Raw genomic sequence first — 18,075 nt, 5'->3', positions numbered from 1 at the left:
AATTAGAAGTTTACCATTTTAATAACTTTCGGATAAATTGACATTCTCGCGTGATAAACACCCTCAAGGGTATTTCGATCAATTGCCATTGTTAGTTTATCTTTCATAACCTGTAAATGCATTTGTGGATGGAAACAAAGATTTCAAATTATGATAGTTGAGCAATCAGTTTCATTACTTTGTCATTTACACACAGCACATACTCTGAACTTCTAACCTATAAGCATCATCTCCAACTCCATCTTCTACAAATTTAAAGAAAAAAAAAAGGCTAGAAAACCAATTAAGATCAAAATAAAAGAAACACACAATTAAGTGATCGGCGCTGGCGGCGTCTCCCACATGTCAAACACATTCTCCTCACTAAGAAGAGGAAAAAGCCTATCACCACCAACCAAAAAATCACAAATTGAACCACTATAACTCTGGCGAAGTCTCGATGTTAACACCCAATCCGGACCACAAAACACTGAAATACTATCATTCATCGATGAAAAAAGCTACCCATCATGCAATGCGAGTTTAGGGTAACACGGTTCCTCGGGCATCTTCCCCTTCATCAACCGGCTCCTCGAGCACCACCTCACACTCCCACCACTACTCCTCGAGTCCATGAACCCCAAATCCTCGTACTCGTTCACCACGCATATCGATCTGGTCTTCTCCATTGCTATGGCATCCCGGACCTGTCTCTCGTCGGTTGCCGGAGCTCCAACGTCAGACCAAGACCAAACCATACTTTTATCCCTAAAATCCAACAGACTAATGTGACCACTGTCCTTCCTAGGAAACAGAGTTGCAACTAACAAACAGTTAGTGCCATGTAAAAATTGTAGCCTATCAGCCTCACCAAGTGACCACCCAATTGGCTCATAGTAAAAATCAATCTGTTTTCCAATGATTTGGTCCCAAACACCAATCCCATACTCATTGCTCGTACCTTTACAACTACTAAAAATCTTGTAATCTGAGCTAAAACTCAAAGTACCAGCTGTGTAGCTTTTCACTTGATCATCATGAGTGACTTGAAATCTATGCCTGAGCTCCCTTGTTCCTGCACTAAACAGACCCATCCCGTCACCGCCATGGCCTAACCGCTCACACGCAGTGACCACGACAGTCTCCGAATCGATCCAACCAACATCATTAACTCTCTGGTAGTCAAGATTGATTGTGGGGTGCTCTTCTAGCATCCAATCATAGACATGTACCATACTACCATGTACTGCATAGCACCCACCATCCGGGTCGGCCTGGATGGCGGTGCCGTCGCCAGGTGCTTGGTCCGTCAGAGACTGCGAAAATCGGAGCCTGTTTCCATCGAATTGGCCCCATTTTGCAATCCGAACATGGTCGAGGAGGCCGGAAAACAGGGCTTCTCTGTGGATGAGCTTTTCAGGGATGTTGGAGGGGATACAGAGCTCCCCTGTTCTGAGTAGGTCTAGGAGGACTGCAAAGCAATTCGGGTTTCGATTGATGAAGTATTCATCAAAATTGTGGGTTTGGAGGTTCCAATTCTCGTCGAACATTGCGCCGAAGAGGAAATTTCGGCCGGCATTGGCAAGTGTTGTTGTTGTGGTTTCGAAGATCTTGCCTCTAACATTGAATTTGACTGTGTCTTTTTGAATTCCCATGGCTCAATTGGCAACAAGTTAGGTAGATCAAGATAGGAATTTGAAGTTGGGAGGCTCAGAGAAACAGGAAGAGTCCACTTGTGGAGAAAATTATTTGTTTTTCCTAGAAAGTGTGGGAAAATAGTTGGGTTGTGAAAGAAGCTGAATTTAATGAAATGGGTTTGAAAATTTGAAATTGAACCGGGAGACTTTAAAGAAAGGAAGGGGTAGTTAAAACAATCAGAATAAAATTGTGAGAGAGAGAGAGAGAGAGAAGAATTAAAGGCTACAACAAGGCTGATAAGAGCAGATTTTTATACAAACAGGTGAAGAATTTGATGTGTTCTTGTTGCTAAAAAGGCCAAATATACCATTGGAAAGGCATGAGAGATGGATCGGATGCAGAGGCAATTTGATAGAAATCAGAGGAAAATGAGATCTGGGTATTGAAGGATGAAAGGTTTGCGAGGTGGGTTTTTATTTTTGAGGTATTTGGTAAGGAATTGGAGAATTTGGAACAGTTGAATTTTCAAAACACCCTGTTTTTTATTCTCTCAACTTCCCTCTCTTGTTCCCTTGCCTTTTCCATCTCTCTCTCTCTCTCTCCTGAGGCCACGCCTTGCCAAGTAACTGTTTTAGTTTAAAAATTAGAAAGTTATCAAAAAAAAATTAAAAGTTAAATATTTTATTTTTTCTTTATTTTTTAGAAAAATTTACCAATAAATCCCACTTCACAAATTGTTAAACCAATTAGTCCCAACTTTATTCTTTTGTTCGGGTAAGTCCTATCAGTGGGGAAGTTTGTTTCTTGCTGATCCTATTTTTCATATTTGGTGTAACTGTGTAGACGGTTTTGCCCACTATTGTTATGTTTCCATATTTTGTTGTGGGATCACGTGGGTCTTCCGATTTTGTGGGTATCATAGTTGATATTTCAATGTTCCCACAACCCGTTCATGGTTAACCCATTCTGCAACACACTCACTCATCTCTCTCAGCATTCTCTCTCTCTCACATGGAGACCCAGCCACACACATATCTCCTCTCTCTAGCAGACACAAGACACCATTAACATACACACCCAGCAGCCACACTCATACACACCATACACACAACACACACACACACACACACACAGCACACACCAAACCCAGCTCTCACTTCTCTCTACCAGACACAAGACACCATTAACACACACACCTAGCAGCCACACTCATACACACCACACACACACACACATAGAGCACACACAACACACACCAAACCCAGCTCTCTCTTCTCTCTCTAAGACACACCCAGCGCATAACACACACACGGCACAGAGGAGACTCACACACACAACCCATACACACAGACATCACAGCAGACACCACCGCTGCCATTACCCATCACCACCACCTTCCTCACCATCCTCCAGACAACACCACCAGCTGTTCCTCCTGCTACTCCTCCACCGGCTATTCCTCCACCTGCACCGCTTGCTCCACCGGCGCCACTGGCACTGTATTTGCCCAACTAATCACAACAACAATGGAAATTGCCCATTCAATCTTTATTATTTTCCCCCAAATCACGCGAACAGTATATAAGGTCAATCCCAATTTTGAAATCCAAGCAAATCCCAAAAACGAGGGTTTCTATGTTACGTTTCCACTTCACTGTGTGTAGGAATGTGGATGCTGAAATCGGGTTGTGTTTTTAATGGGTATGGTTTTTCAATATGTGGAATACGTGGCAACCAAAAACCACAACAGTCTTCTACAAAAACCCTTAGTAAACTTTTTGGGTGTGTGACAGACAACTGTGTGGCACGTGACAAATCTCATGCCATTTTAGCTCATCTGTGCCACACGCGCACGCGACGTATCATAACAAACACTCCACAACTACTAATGGCAATTGGGTCCTTTTACAACAAATAGGACTAAATGGAGCATTAAAAAACATTTGGGACTAATTGGATTATAATATCAACATGTAGGATTTATTGGTAAATTCCCCTATTTTTTATGTCTTTTTATAAAAAATCATCACAAACATATTAATTTTTTTAACTCATATTTTAGACAAAAAATTTGAAAATTACTAAAAAAAAATAGGTTCCAAACGGCTCTCGGTCTTTCTTTGGTCCGGACACAACTAAGCTTAGTCCTGTCTGTGTGGTAGGGTCCACTTTTGCAATTCATAGTCCTCTCTGTTTGGATTGTATGTTCTCCTCTCAAATTCAAATTCAAGTTTTGGAGAATTGATTATTTTATTTTATTTTGTTTATTTATTTTTACTATTATAATAAGTTAAAATATTTATATTTGAAAAAATGATAGATTTTTTTTATAGTTAGATGTGATATTTATGAGGAAAAAAATGATTATGAATTTGATGTGACATTTTATTTTATTGACTATTTTTATTTATTTTTGTCTTTTTTAATGAATTTTAGCCCAAAAAAAGTCTAAAGTTGGCTTCCCAAACACCGCCTCACTTAAAAATTCATATTAATTTTATAATGAAAAAATTAGGCAAATATCCCTCTCCAACTTTAAGTAATAGGAGAGATCTAATATTTTTTTTTAATTAGTTAAAGTCTCTCGATAAAAATTTTCTGTGATACTAGAGAAATTGTAAAATCTCTCTGTGATCATATCAGATAAATTTCTCTGTGAAAATTGAAATTTCTTTGTGTCGGAGAAAAATTTCACTGTGTCGAATTTTCTGTGTGAAAATATTGAGAGATCCGAACTACTATCAAAATATTTTATATCTTTTATCTTATAAAATTTTAATATCAGGGATCTTAAAAAAAATTTCCCTTTCATAATTATAATTATATTATCTAATTATGGGTTGGTTTGGCAAGGGCTCATTGGGCTTTTTTGGCTCAATGAGCCATAAAAAACAAAATAGGCTCATGAGCCACAACAGACAAAACATCCCATCCAACCCCATAATCATTACACTCTTCTCTCACAAAAAAATCAAAAAAGCCAAAAAGCCAAAAGCCCTTCCCAAACTAAGCTTTTGAGCCCAAGGCTCATATAATCAAAAAAGCCAAAAAACTAAAAAGCCAACCCACTTCCCAAACGGAGGCTATATTTATTATTTTAAAATAAATATTTTTGTTTTAAATTATACCTCACTTCTATTTTTCTTTTTAGGGTTTATTTCTCTTTTTCCTTTTAAACTATAATCAAATTATCTATTTAATTCATAAAAATATATAAATCGAAGTCTGCTTACTTTTTGAACTATCAATTAAATTCCTAAAGTAATAAATTCAAACTTATTTAGTCTCTTAAATGATTACAAAAATAGAATATTAGTATAAGTATTATAAATTAGTAAAAGACACTATCTAATAAAGATTGGGACAATTACCTAAAAAACTCCAGGTTTTAGCCTTCGAACAAATTAAATTCTGAATTTTATTAATTTAAACCTTAATCTTTTGATTTTTTTTTTTCAATCTAAACCATTTGTCTATTTTTGTTAAGTAAAGTTGACAAAAAATAGTGGTTTAACTAGATGTAAGTATTCATAACATGTCTAAAATATTTCTTGAGTTTAATAACTAAAATACTTATTTTTTTTCATCAATTTTACCTAATGGAAATAGAAAAATGGTTTAAATTGAAAAAAAAAATAAAATTTAGGGTTTACATGATTAAATTAAAAACTTAGGGTTTATTTTATTATCAGGTTCAAACTCAAATTTATTTTATTTTTTTTTTTTGGTATTTCTCCATAAAGATTTTATTCTAGAAAATCTTAAATTTCTATTTTATTTTTAAAATGTGTTTTATTTCGCTGTGTCCTTAAATTAGTAGTAGAACTTTGATTTCTTAGCATTGCCAATAAATTTATACGAGTATTGGATAAACCGAAGAAGTAATATTAATAATTTAAATAATAACATTTCGCTACAAATAATAATAGAACAAAATAATACATTAATTTATTTATAAAAAGAACTTAATGAAGATTTTAAAGAGAATCAATTAGAAATTATAAACAAAATCCGACATATAATACTAAGGGTTGGTTTGGCATAAACTAAATAATACAAAAAGTCAAAAAAGTCACTCTCCTATTTAAGTCAAATCATCTTATTTAAATCACATCACATCTCTAACACATCACATCAAACCCAACCCAAACCCAACCCATATAAGCCAATAGGGCAAAAAGTATACTTTTTTAGAATATCCCAAACCAACCTTAAATAATGACAAGTAGCCATTGTAGAAAATAAGTAAGAAAATACTATAGATAATTACTTTCCCCTATAAAAGAAATTCACCTGAAGAATTGACGTCCATTTTTCAAAGACAAAATTAATTAAAAAAATTAAGATTCTTAACTATGTAGGGTCTTTTACTAAGTTGAACTAATATACTAGCTTGAACTAGTCTACTAAACTCAACTTAAAAAATCAAACCTCATTCCACTAGCTTGAATTGGTCTACTAAATTTAGAGTTGCGAACGAGTCAAATTGAGTTGAACTTTTGAGTGTTCAAGCTTTTAAATAATCGAGTTCGAGCTCAGATTGTCAAATATTTGAGAAACTCAAGCTCGGCTCAAGCCAGTTGGAATATATAAATGAGCCAAGTTTGAGCTCAAGCTTAAGCTTGAAAAAAAGTTAAACTTATAAATTTATTTAATAAGATAAAAAGATATATATATATATATATATAAGCAAAATATACATGAATATTAATAATCAATTTCATCAATCAAATATATAAATTTACACAAACACCAAACACAAATATAATATAAAATAAATTAATGAAAATTTACCTGATATATTATTACTAATAAATACAAATTTATTTTCTTTATGTTCACAAGCCTTATCAAGCCAAGCTTAAGGCTACTCGAGCTCAACTTGATTAATAAACAAGTTTAAAAATTAAGTTCGAACTTGTTTATTATAAATAAACCGAGCTCAAATGAGCCAAGTTCGAACTCGATTTGTTTGCAGACCTAACTAAATTTGGCCCAAAGGCAATATTATAAATGTCACTTATTCTTATGTGACTTATAAATGATTTAAAAAACAAAATAAATGTAGCGGTGGTGCTACATGTACCAATTGATATAATAACTAGTGTACCAACATGCCTTATGACATTATTATTGACCCCACCCATTCAATGAATTACAAATACCCAAAACCTCTGGAATTATGCCACATCATCTATTAGTACACTAATTGGTATAGCAATTAGTAAATATAACAGTATTCTAAATGTAATGGTTCTTGAGCAGGCAATTAATGTGTTTCATCAATCGAGAGAGAAATTATTTAATATTCTTAAAGAAAATTTAAGTAATATTCTTAATTAATATTAGTTCAAATTATAGGCTCATCCCCACTTTTATATTACAATTTTAAAAGGAAAAAAAATGTAAAATATTAATCCATAAACAGAATGGTCAATAGAATGAAATATTACTTCAAAAATATGGAATAATAAAAGGCGTCCTATGGTGTGTTGTTTGTATTTTCAATGTGTTTTAATTTATTTTGAAACTGCTACTCACACTCTTTTAAGATAGGGAAATTTGGCTATAAACCCCCCTTATCTTTCTTTTATTGTTAAAAAGACTAAGAAAAAAATTATACTTTTAAAACCCCCTCATAATTATAAAGTCTTATATAAAGGACAAAATTTATTATTTAAATATTTTATCAGACTATTACACTCTCAATTAAATCTTCCCTAATCACAATCTCAATCTCTCAAGCTTCGTCTGATACAACTATTGCATATACATAGATGATGACTCCATGGCTAGGGTTTCAAAGGAGATCTGGTCTGAGTGACCAGATCTGGTAGCAAATGCCTCCATAGAAACAATAAGAAGATCAAAATAGCAAAAGTTCATCCTCAATCAATGGTTTCGTTGATTGGAAGCGGAGAAGAAACATGATGAGGTTGTTGATGAGATACTTGCGATGTTGAAGGCTGAAGCTTCGAGATTGAAAGAAGTTGAACAGGAGGTTGGGAAGGATGTGGATGAGGAACAGTAGAATATATGTATATATATATATATATATATTTGTGTGTATGAGTGTTGTTGAACACATGTATTATTTTCATTGAGATTTGTGATTGTTGATGGAGTTTTAGAAGTGTTTCTTCTCAATTAGATATGTTGATTTGTTGATTAATTTATTTTGTTTTTGTTTGTTTGTTTTTTTTTTGATTTATTTTTGTTGTTTTTGATCTAATTTCATTTTGCTCTGTTTTTTTCATTTGACAGAACCAGTGTAAAATTTTACTCTGTATGAAAGTAAAATTTTACACTCTGAAACTAAAGTAAAATTTTACTTTGTATGAAAGTAAAATTTTACACTCTGAAACTAAAGTAAAATTTTACTCTGTATAAAAGTAAAATTTTACACTCTAAAACTAAAGTAAAATTTTACTTTGTATAAAAGTAAAATTTTACTCTGTATGAAAGTAAAATTTTACTCTGTATGAAAGTAAAATTTTACTCTGTATGAAAGTAAAATTTTACACTCTGAAACTAAAGTAAAATTTTACTCTGTATAAAAGTAAAATTTTACTCTGAAATACATAGTGCAGATGGCTTAATAGAAGAGCTGATAGATATGAGGGTAATATAGTAAAAGAAACAAGTTTTAAAATATCAAGGGGTTTTGAAAGTACTTATATAATTCTTGTCCTTTTGAAAGACAAATTAGATAGTGAGGGGGCTATCACCAAATCACCCTTTAAGATATGGTTTAATTTAATTTAATTTTTATTTTTTTAAGAGCCCTTCAAATCATGATTACCAATTAGGGTTTGTAATCAACCTCAGATCATGATAGTATACACACACATCAAATATTGTATCCCACTGGATACACCACGACTTACCCATCACATTCAACAAACCTCATGCTATAATATACATGGTATATATTATTATTTAAAATAGTATTAGTTATAACTTCTGTGTTATTTGGTTATTAGCTAAATTATTAAATCAAAGTTTATTATATGTCATTATTGTATTTGGTATGTCCCAAAATGATGTTACTTACTATTTATTATAATAGTTTTGATTACAGTAATGATTCTTTTTATATTTAAAATAATAATAAAGTTCTATGATTATTTCACAATTCTTAAATGATGTAATGAAAATCTTTTAATATAATCATACAATGAAAATAATCTCAATCCCAACTTAAAGTGCGTTTTCATTGTGCTACAAAGTCATATTAGTTATATGACCCCATTTTATTATAATCAAGGAGTTGTGTTTACTTCTTTAGATCTATAAATGATGATGCAAGGACATGCACCATTTTTGAAGTGTATACAGTACAATTTCTCATTCAATAATAACAATTCAATAAAAATTTGACATTTGTGTCATCATAGATAATATTAGGGTTGAGTTCATCCCGAGTCTAGTATGTAGACTTGTACAATTTAGATTATTGGACCAACCACAATTGTTAGTCTAATGATCCAATTTATTTATCTTATAGGCGTCTTTGTGTAAAAATGTAATAATATGATTTAATCATATTAAAATTAGGTGGTTATAATTATCAAATCAATCTATTTTTTTTAATAAATAGATCGAATCATTAGAGTAAAAGCTAGGTGTTATGTCTCTCTTTGTGCAATGCTCTCCGTCTATGTATGCAAAACCCTCCCCTTCCCCAACAAAGCTCTTCGCCGCCAACTAGCTCCACTGCTCTTCCGTCTTTTTCCCTAGTTGGCGGCTCACCTTCTATTTTTTAGTTATTTATTTGTTTTCGTTTATGTTGCATTTGATTTTTAAAGATCAAATGTTGTTTTTTTTGTTGTTGTATTTTTCATAATAATAATAGAAAAATAAATTATATAAAATAAAATAAAATAAAAATAGAAATGACAAAACAATCTTCTTTTCCTTTATTAAAGAATGAAATGCAAAATAAATTATGACAATATGAACAGATTACATGATGGAAGAATTTCGCACTAAACCAATGGGTAGAATGGTAGAATAGATTATACAAGACATAAATTGAATCTGGAAAAACTAAAAATAAAAGAGCAAATTACCAACACTCCCTCGATATTTGACTAAAATACAGATTCTCCCCTGAGGTCTGAGAAATTATATCCTGCCCCCTGAGGTTTATATTTGCATAACAAATTGCCCCTTGAGATTTATATTTGCATAACAAATTACCTCCTCATTTGTTATGCAAATATAAACTTCAGGGGTCAATTTATAATTTTCCAAACTCCAGGAGGGAATTTGTATTTTAGTCAAACCTTGAGGGGGTTGTTGGTAATTTGCCCAAAATAAAAAATAAAAAATGGAAGACTGTAGACACCCCATTTTTGACCGACCTTAAGACTCAGACGTCACCGATTGAGCGCTTGGTGATGTTGCATATTATGCTCGTTCAGAAGTTTCAGAGTCACGGCCGTGCGCCCTGCCTCCGGACTTCCGAACCCTCTTCTGTGCCTTGCCTCGGTTTGCGAACCAGACTCGGTTTTCTCTGTTTCTTTTCCTGAGGGGAGGGAGAGGTCCTGTAGACCATCTCTCAGTGGCCGTGGGCTACATTCTGTGGCCGTAGGCCATTTTGCCCATTTCGGAGCCCCGTTTCCGGTTTTCCGGGACCGTCAGGCCGTGTGCCTCGGTTCGGGACCGCCTAACCATCTCCGTTTGCTCTGATTTTTGGCATGCATCTTATTTAATCCCTTTTGAGGGACACTGGGGTCTGAGAAACCCACTTCGAGGTCGAATACCATTTTCGGTGTTTAACGGGCAGTTTCTAGGGCCCCGAACTGCGTGTTTTGGCCCCCGAACATTCGTTTTGCATCGGTTTTCGTTCATTTTTGGCAGGTACCTCTGTTTTATCACTGGGGAGGTCACTGAAGGGTGGGAAGCCAGTGATTGTTGCAGCAACCAGTTATACATCCTCCGACGCCCTCCGGCGCCCGTTTTTCTCACTTCCGGGCTAATGTTGAACACCTTGGGGGCATTTTCTTGAACTTTGAACCACATATTTGTGATGTACACACATGGGAGGACCCTAAAAGTTGGTGGCCGGCCATTAATTCAACTTGACCCTTTTGACCCCCTCCTTCCGGGCTAATGTTGAACCCCTTGGACCCTTTTTCTTGAACTTTGAACCACATATTTGTGATGTACACACATGGGAGGACCCTAAAAGTTGGTGGCCGGCCAGTAATTCCACCTGACCCTTTTGAACCCCTCTTTCCGAGCTAATGTTGAACCCCTTGGACCCACTTTCTTGGACTTTTAACCATAGGGTTGTGTTGTACACACATAGGAGGACACCACCAGTTGGTGGCCGGCCATTAAATCTGATTGACCCTTTTGACCCCTAGCCGGCCGGCTAGGGGGTGTGGCCGGCCGGCCACCTGCAGCAAAAGTACCAGGCCGGCCGAGCTCCTTGCACTGTGCACTTTACAGCTGTGGAGCTTTATCCCCCAGAAAAGATCTTTATCCGGGGGATATTTTGTGGGGGAAAGTTTGTCTCCTTTTCCCCCACCTTTACACCCCCTTTTTGGCCCTTATAACAAGCATTCTATATCACATTCAAGGGTTAGAAAAATTCTTCTCCAAGCTTCCATACACAAAGCCATCTCTATACCTCTCATTTCCTTGAAAATTCCTAAGTCCCTAATCACCATTTCTTCTACACCACCACCTCATTTCCAGCAACAAGGAAGGCTTCTCAAAGGCAAAAGGAGCTACAAATTGATCCAAGAAGCAACAAAAGCTTTAGTCTTCAAGGGTGAGTAACACTTCTCCTCTTTTGACCCTTTTTCTTGATCCATTTGTAAGCCCCACATGATTTTTGTTTCAAGCTCCGGCCCTAACTGAAAAGGGCCCTCTTTTGAGCTCATTTTCACTTTTCATTAAGGGCTCAACCCTGTTTGAGCCCTCCATGATACACTTGCTTCATTGATCCTTTTATATGTCATAATTTTGCATGCTATTTTTGGCCCATGATTAATCTGTTTTTGAGCATGTTATAATCTGTGAATGTGCTTATTTTGAGCCCCTCTTCAACATTGAAGAAGGGCTCAACACCATTTGGGACTTCCATGTTATACCTACCTTTATATCTCTCTTTTATTCCCCATTCTTGCATGCAATGGCAGCCTACTATGCTTTTGTTTTTGGCCATTTTACAGTTCTGAAAAAGTGCTTATTTTGGTCCATTCTTCATGTTTCATTTAGGTCCTTTCATGGTTTGGTACCTCCATATGCCACTTCATGTTATATCTCTCTTTTATTCCCCATTCTTGCATGTTTAGTTAGCCTACCATGCTTTTGTTTTTGGCCATTTTACAGTTCTGGAAATAGTCCTATTTTGGCCCATTCTACATGTTTTATTAAGGGTCTTTGGCTGTTTGGTGATTATTTTGCATACCTCATGTTATAGCCACTTTTGAGCCTCATTTTGCATCACATTTCTACCATGTTTGTATACTGTTTTAGCCATTTTACAGTTCTGCAAATATTCATATTTTTTGTCCCTCTTCAATGTTGTAGAAGGAAATTTTTCAGTTTGGATTTTTCTTATATCACTTGCTTCATTACCCCCTCTTTTGGCCCCTATTCTTACATGCCATTTTTGCCCTACCTATGCTTTCTGTTTGGCCATGTTTATAACTGTGAAAGTGTCTTTTTTGGGACTGTCTAGCTTCTGTCTTTGCATTACATGTCCATATTATGCATGTTTGGCATAGCTATAGGCCATTTCGGGGGCCTAAATTCACATTTCGGGACAATTCCTTGCATTTGGTGTCATTTCGCCTCATTTCGGGACTGTTTTCCCCCATATTTTAGTGCTGAAATTTTGTTAGAATGATTTCTTTCCATTCCGTGTCATTTGCATCACATTCTGTCATCGCCTCGGTTTGCGTGCCCGTGTGCACGCATTTCGAGGCACTTCATTTTTATCCGCCGGCATCCTATGTGAGTGTGGCTGAGGCTCACTCATGTTGGTATAAGCCCATATCATGTTTTCATGTCATTACATCACATTCTGTCATCGCCTCGGTTTGCGTGCCCGTGTGCACGCATTTCGAGGCACTTCATTTTCACCTATCGGCATCCTATGTGAGTGTGGCTGAGGCTCACTCATGTTGGTATAAGCCCATATCATGTTTCCATGTCATTACATCGCATTCTGTCATCGCCTCGGTTTGCGTGCCCGTGTGCACGCATTTCGAGGCACTTCATTTTTATCCGTCGGCATCCTATATGAGTGTGGCTGAGGCTCACTCATGTTGGTATAAGCCCATATCATGTTTTCATGTCATTTGCATTGCGTATGCCATCGCCTCGGTTTGCGTGCCCGTGTGCACGCATTTCGAGGCACCTCATTTTTATCCGCCGGCTTCTTATGTGAGTGTGGCCGAGGCTCTCTCATGTTAATATAAGTCCATGTTACCTTTTCCATGCCATTTTAGTCACTTGCATTGCATATACCGTCGCCTCAGTTTGCGTGCCCGTGTGCACGCATTTCGAGGCATCTTTTTTTCACAGCATAGTGCATACTAGGTTGTATCTTAGATCACATTCTGTCATTTTCTCGGTTTGCGTGCCTGTGTGCACGCATTTCGAGGCATGTCATTCCATAGCATTGTGTATGTTAGGATTGTATCTTAGTTGCATTTCATGCATATCATGCATATTGCATCGTGTCCGAAATAGGAGTTAGCCCGGACACGGGAAACGAGGTACATTTCGTACTCCGAGTGATGGAATGTGTCTCAATTCCCCAGTCACCGACACTCCGGATTATCCATGATGGAGTTAGGTTTTAGCTGTAGTTTCATGTGCATTCATCCTCTATTGAGTTGTGCATTACGACTCCTCGACCATCATGCCTCGGTATGCGTGATTGGTGGCACGAGGATCGAGACATGCATATATCTGTGCAAATACATTGCTATGCCCCTTTCCTGCTCTCTGTTGCAGCAAAACGAAGAATCAACAACTTTTTGGGGCTTGGCACGCATTTCAAGAACAGGTGTAAACAGAGGCTAATTGGGGCATTCCGGTGGATTTCCGCGCAAGACAACCCGGACATGCATCATCCACCAGAAGCAAGGCAGTCCCTGGCTTGCACGCCAGTTTTACAGCTTTCTTAGTTAATTTGTTAATTAATTAGGAATTTGTAATATTTGGACTGTAATATTCGGACTGTAATATTCTTTTATTTTGAACTGTATTATTTATTCGGACCCTCTGCGCGAGGGCACAACTGTAATAAGTGTGCGTGTGTGTGTTGTATGTCTTCCAACCCCACGTCTTTCTCCCTTTTATTTATCCGCTCATGATGGTTAGATTAGGGCATATTTCAATTAACATACAGTATGACAGCATGTTTGCATTCATTCATCTGTATTGCATGCACCGGGCTCGGCACATCATACTAACTGCATTATACTTTCAATTCCAAAGTTGAATACATGATAGTTGTAACATTTCATATGCTATCTTAGAATAGCCGAGCCTGCTATAGTTGCATTTTTGCATGTGTCGCATTAGGCATTTCTGTATACTGAGGATTCATGCATGATTTCTAATAAGTGTCTATTTTGGCTTGGAGTACTCGGTGAGTTTTATGCTTTAGCATCCTTGCATGCGTGTGAGTGAATGCCATGATAGCATGCTTACCATGAGGCTATGTGCTTATCTGATATAACTGCCTGAATGCCTGTGGGTGAAGGTTGGGTTATCTGAATTGGAATAAATCATCAAATGTTTCAAGCCTACCTGCGGGTAGCAAAACCTCTTTCAAAAAAACAAACATGAAATGTTTTGTTCCAATCCAGGCGACCTGGTCTATACTTATATGTTGTGTACATCACATAGTAACCTACGCTAATAACCGGAATAAGAACTCACAATGTTTTCAAAAATTGATATCATGGTTAGTAGAGGCCGGTCTATGACCGGGCGAGCGGGGGTGCTCACGAAGTGACCTTCCCCAATCGTACCCAAGTTCCCGAGCCGAGGCAACTTTGGTGATGACGGACACGTGGCCTTTTGGCACTGAGTCAGGGTTTCCTAAATTTCCCAAAAATAAAATATTTAGGTGGCGACTCTGTATCTGGCAAAGCAGTCCATGTTTGGCACTTCTTTCAAAAATCAGTTTTCTCAAAACGATTTGCCGGATTTGGACTCTTTGGTTCAGACTTAGAACCGTGACTGACGAAAGTCGAGTCCGAGCTGTGGCGAGGTCCCCCGCGGGCTTGTTACAGTTTCTGGCGACTCCGCTGGGGATTTAGAGAACTTGACTCGAACTCGTGATATCTGTTTTTGACTACACTTGTGTGATTCTTTGCATTGCATTTGCATTGGTGCGCCTAGGACACCGTGTTTGCCATCTGCTATTCCTGAACGGTTTGCCGGAGGCTTGTCTTGTCAAGGCATGACCATAAGGCTGACCGGTTGTGGGCTCTGCCAGTATGGGAACACAAACCCCGGTTTTACCGGGGCACCCTCTTTGACCATTCGACCTAGTGCATATTCGGATCCATAGTGACCATTCCAAACTAGGACAGGTTGCTTACCCGTTTATAGGTTGTTTGAAACCGCTGCGTGCGTAGTGAAATCCTAGCTCCTGACAAAATAGGACAGGGAAACCCTACCCCAACATAGGGGTGTTTTGGCTCTCACTTATCTGTTATGTGCTTTAGAGTGCGTCTCTACAGGAATGCATGTATCAGTATATGAGTTTGAGTATCAAGCCTGCGGGCATCAGTTCAGTATTGTCAGCATCAGGCCTGCGGGCATCAGTTCAGTATTATGGGTATCAGGTCTGCGGGCATCAGCCAGTATTTGAGAATTGGTTATCTGCGGATATCAGATTCTGTTTTAGGGGACAGTGATACAGGGATAATAATCAGTGTTTGAGGACAGTGTGTTATTCAGCTTATTGACTGTGTGTTAATTATGCCCGGCTGTGTGTCATGCATTTTATTTTAAGCTGTTATGCTGTCCGTTTATCTGTTTATTTATTTCCTTTTCGCTTTATTTTTCTTTTGCTAGGTCAGTTCTAGCACAATTGCTTCCAACCCAACAGGCATTTCCCAAGCACTTTGGACACGAGGTCGTCGACTCCATCGATCTGAGGATCTAATCGACGGACAGCCAGTGTTCCATTCTCTACCCCCTGTTACCAGAAGGAAGCAGAAAAAGCGCAGTATATCTGAACAAAGATCACCAGAACAGTGGTTTCCCCCATCAGCGGACAGTCAGAGTGAGATCCCCGTTGAGACAGATCTGCCAGTAGTTCAGACAAATCAAAACAGTATGACGGCACCAACAGGAGTTGAGGAAATGATGCGCCAAATGCAGGAAACCATGCGGGCCATGCAGCAGGATGCTGTTCGCCGAGATGAACTCGCTAAGCAGCAGGCTGAGATTATGACCCAGCAGGCTGAGCTGATTACCAGACTGCAACAACAGAGTACAGCATCTGCTTCACACCAAATTCCTCTTCCGGCAGGGGCCCCATTACCTGAGCAGACACCTGTTGTTCAGAACGCTCCTCCGAACACCCAGAATACTGTGCCGACTATCCAAAATCTGCAAGAGGACACAAATCTTCCAACGGGGCCAGCTCCGCCCCCGCTTCCACCACAACTGTCCAAGGTCCATACACCCAATCACCCGGACTCTCCATTCGAGGTCGAGGTTGATCATACAGCTCTGAAATTGAGCAAACTGGAGAAGCTCTTCAAGAAATCCCAAGGGGTCAAGGCTAAGCCGGATATCGAAGATGGATATACCGAGGAGGCCGTAACACTCCCCGATAGGTTCAAAATGCCACAAATCGACCGCTTTGACGGGACCGGCGACCCCATGGTCCATATCCAACTGTTTGCAGATGTCTTGTGGCCAATGGGCCTAACACGACCACAGAAGCTCTCACTATTCGGCCGAACCCTGTCGGGTGTGGCCTCCCATTGGTACGCAAAATTACAAGATGAAGTGAAAAAGAATTGGGATGAAATGGCTGAGGCCTTTGTCGCGCAATATTCGTACAACACTCAGATCGAGATCACAACCCGTGATCTTGAAACGACAAGGCAAGAGCCCAAGGAATCTTTCTCGGACTTTGTGATCCGATGGAGGGCAAAGGCGTCAACGATGACTCTAAGGCCCACTGACAAAGATCAAATCCGGATGATTGTGCGCAATCTCCACCCAAAGTTGATGCAGAGAATGATTGTAGTCCCCTTCCCTACTTTCGCAGATTTACATGATATGGGGGTGCAAATCGAAGACGCAATGAAACAAGGTCTGTTTGACCACGACAGAGAACAACCGAGGAGGAAGTTCAACCGTAACAACAATGCGGGCCCGAGTGGCGCTGCAAATACAAGAGCCTCGGAAGTTAGTATGGTCACCACCACTCCCTCTCCCCCTCCAAGGCCCATGACTGCCACACCCTTCTCCGGCGCGTCCGGAAGCAACACACAAACCAACAGATTCCAACCGCGAGGCCAAAGAACCTTTACCCCACTATATATGCCCCTGACCAAAGTTCTGGGAATATTGATCAGAAAAAATCATTTAAAACCCCTGGAGCCAAAGCCATTACCGAATCCACTCCCCCCCCCTCTTATGACCCAGCAAAGTACTGCGCATATCACCAACAACACGGTCATGACACCGACCGTTGTTACAGATTGCGTCATGAGATCCAGGATCTTATTGACAAACAGGTGATAGCGCCTCCTGATAAACCCAATGTCACAACCAACCCTCTCCCACCACATAACCAACCTCCCCCTCCCAACAGAATTAATTTTATCCAGACTAGGGTCGCATCTTACGATCCTAGCATCTATATTACGCCCACCCACCTACCCAAGCCGGAGGTACTCCTCCCCGATTGCACTGACTTTTTGTGCATGGTGGACATCTCCGAAACCCAACCAGAACTGATGGTGGTGACCGTCGAAGACAAGGCAGGGCAAATTTTGGGAGAGAATGAGATTGTTGAATCTGGGACTGGACAGAATTTTGCTGGGGGAGCCTATGATCCAAGCAAGTACATCCTATCAACGAGCCGAATTGGGCTAAGTGTAGAATTGCCAGAGACAGGAGAGCTATGCATGATCCGGGGCGATGGATCTGGGCTATGGGCAGATGATCTGATAGCCGTAGAGGAGGACTTTGCCAACCTGCAATTTCTCAATGAGCAGGAACTGGGGGATGCGTCAATCAATTGGTACGATTATGAGGGATCAGCGGAGGCCACTGGATGGCTCGAAGATCAACCAGATGCAGTGGGGGAAGCCCAACCAGAACAGAGCCCGGCAGGGGTAGAAGTATCAGTTGTGGCCGGAATGGCCGAAAGTCAAGTTGTATCGCCGAAGAGCGCCGGTGCTAAGAATTCCGCTCGAGACATGGGCATTACGGATACGGGAATTATTG

The 18,075-nt window shown here is 38.9% G+C and overlaps 1 pseudogene; it reads right to left on the bottom strand.

Annotated features, from left to right (window-relative positions):
* Window positions 1–311: 311 nt before the first annotated feature.
* Window positions 312–1,944, bottom strand: LOC145823334 (BTB/POZ domain-containing protein At2g24240 pseudogene; annotated as a pseudogene).
* Window positions 1,945–18,075: the final 16,131 nt, after the last annotated feature.

This window comes from Camellia sinensis, chromosome 4, assembly GCF_055761805.1.
Source record: "Camellia sinensis isolate YWXY chromosome 4, ASM5576180v1, whole genome shotgun sequence".
NCBI classification, from domain to species: domain Eukaryota; kingdom Viridiplantae; phylum Streptophyta; class Magnoliopsida; order Ericales; family Theaceae; genus Camellia; species Camellia sinensis.
Note: the sequence above shows the minus strand (reverse complement) of the source record. Positions and strands in the feature narration are given on the sequence as shown.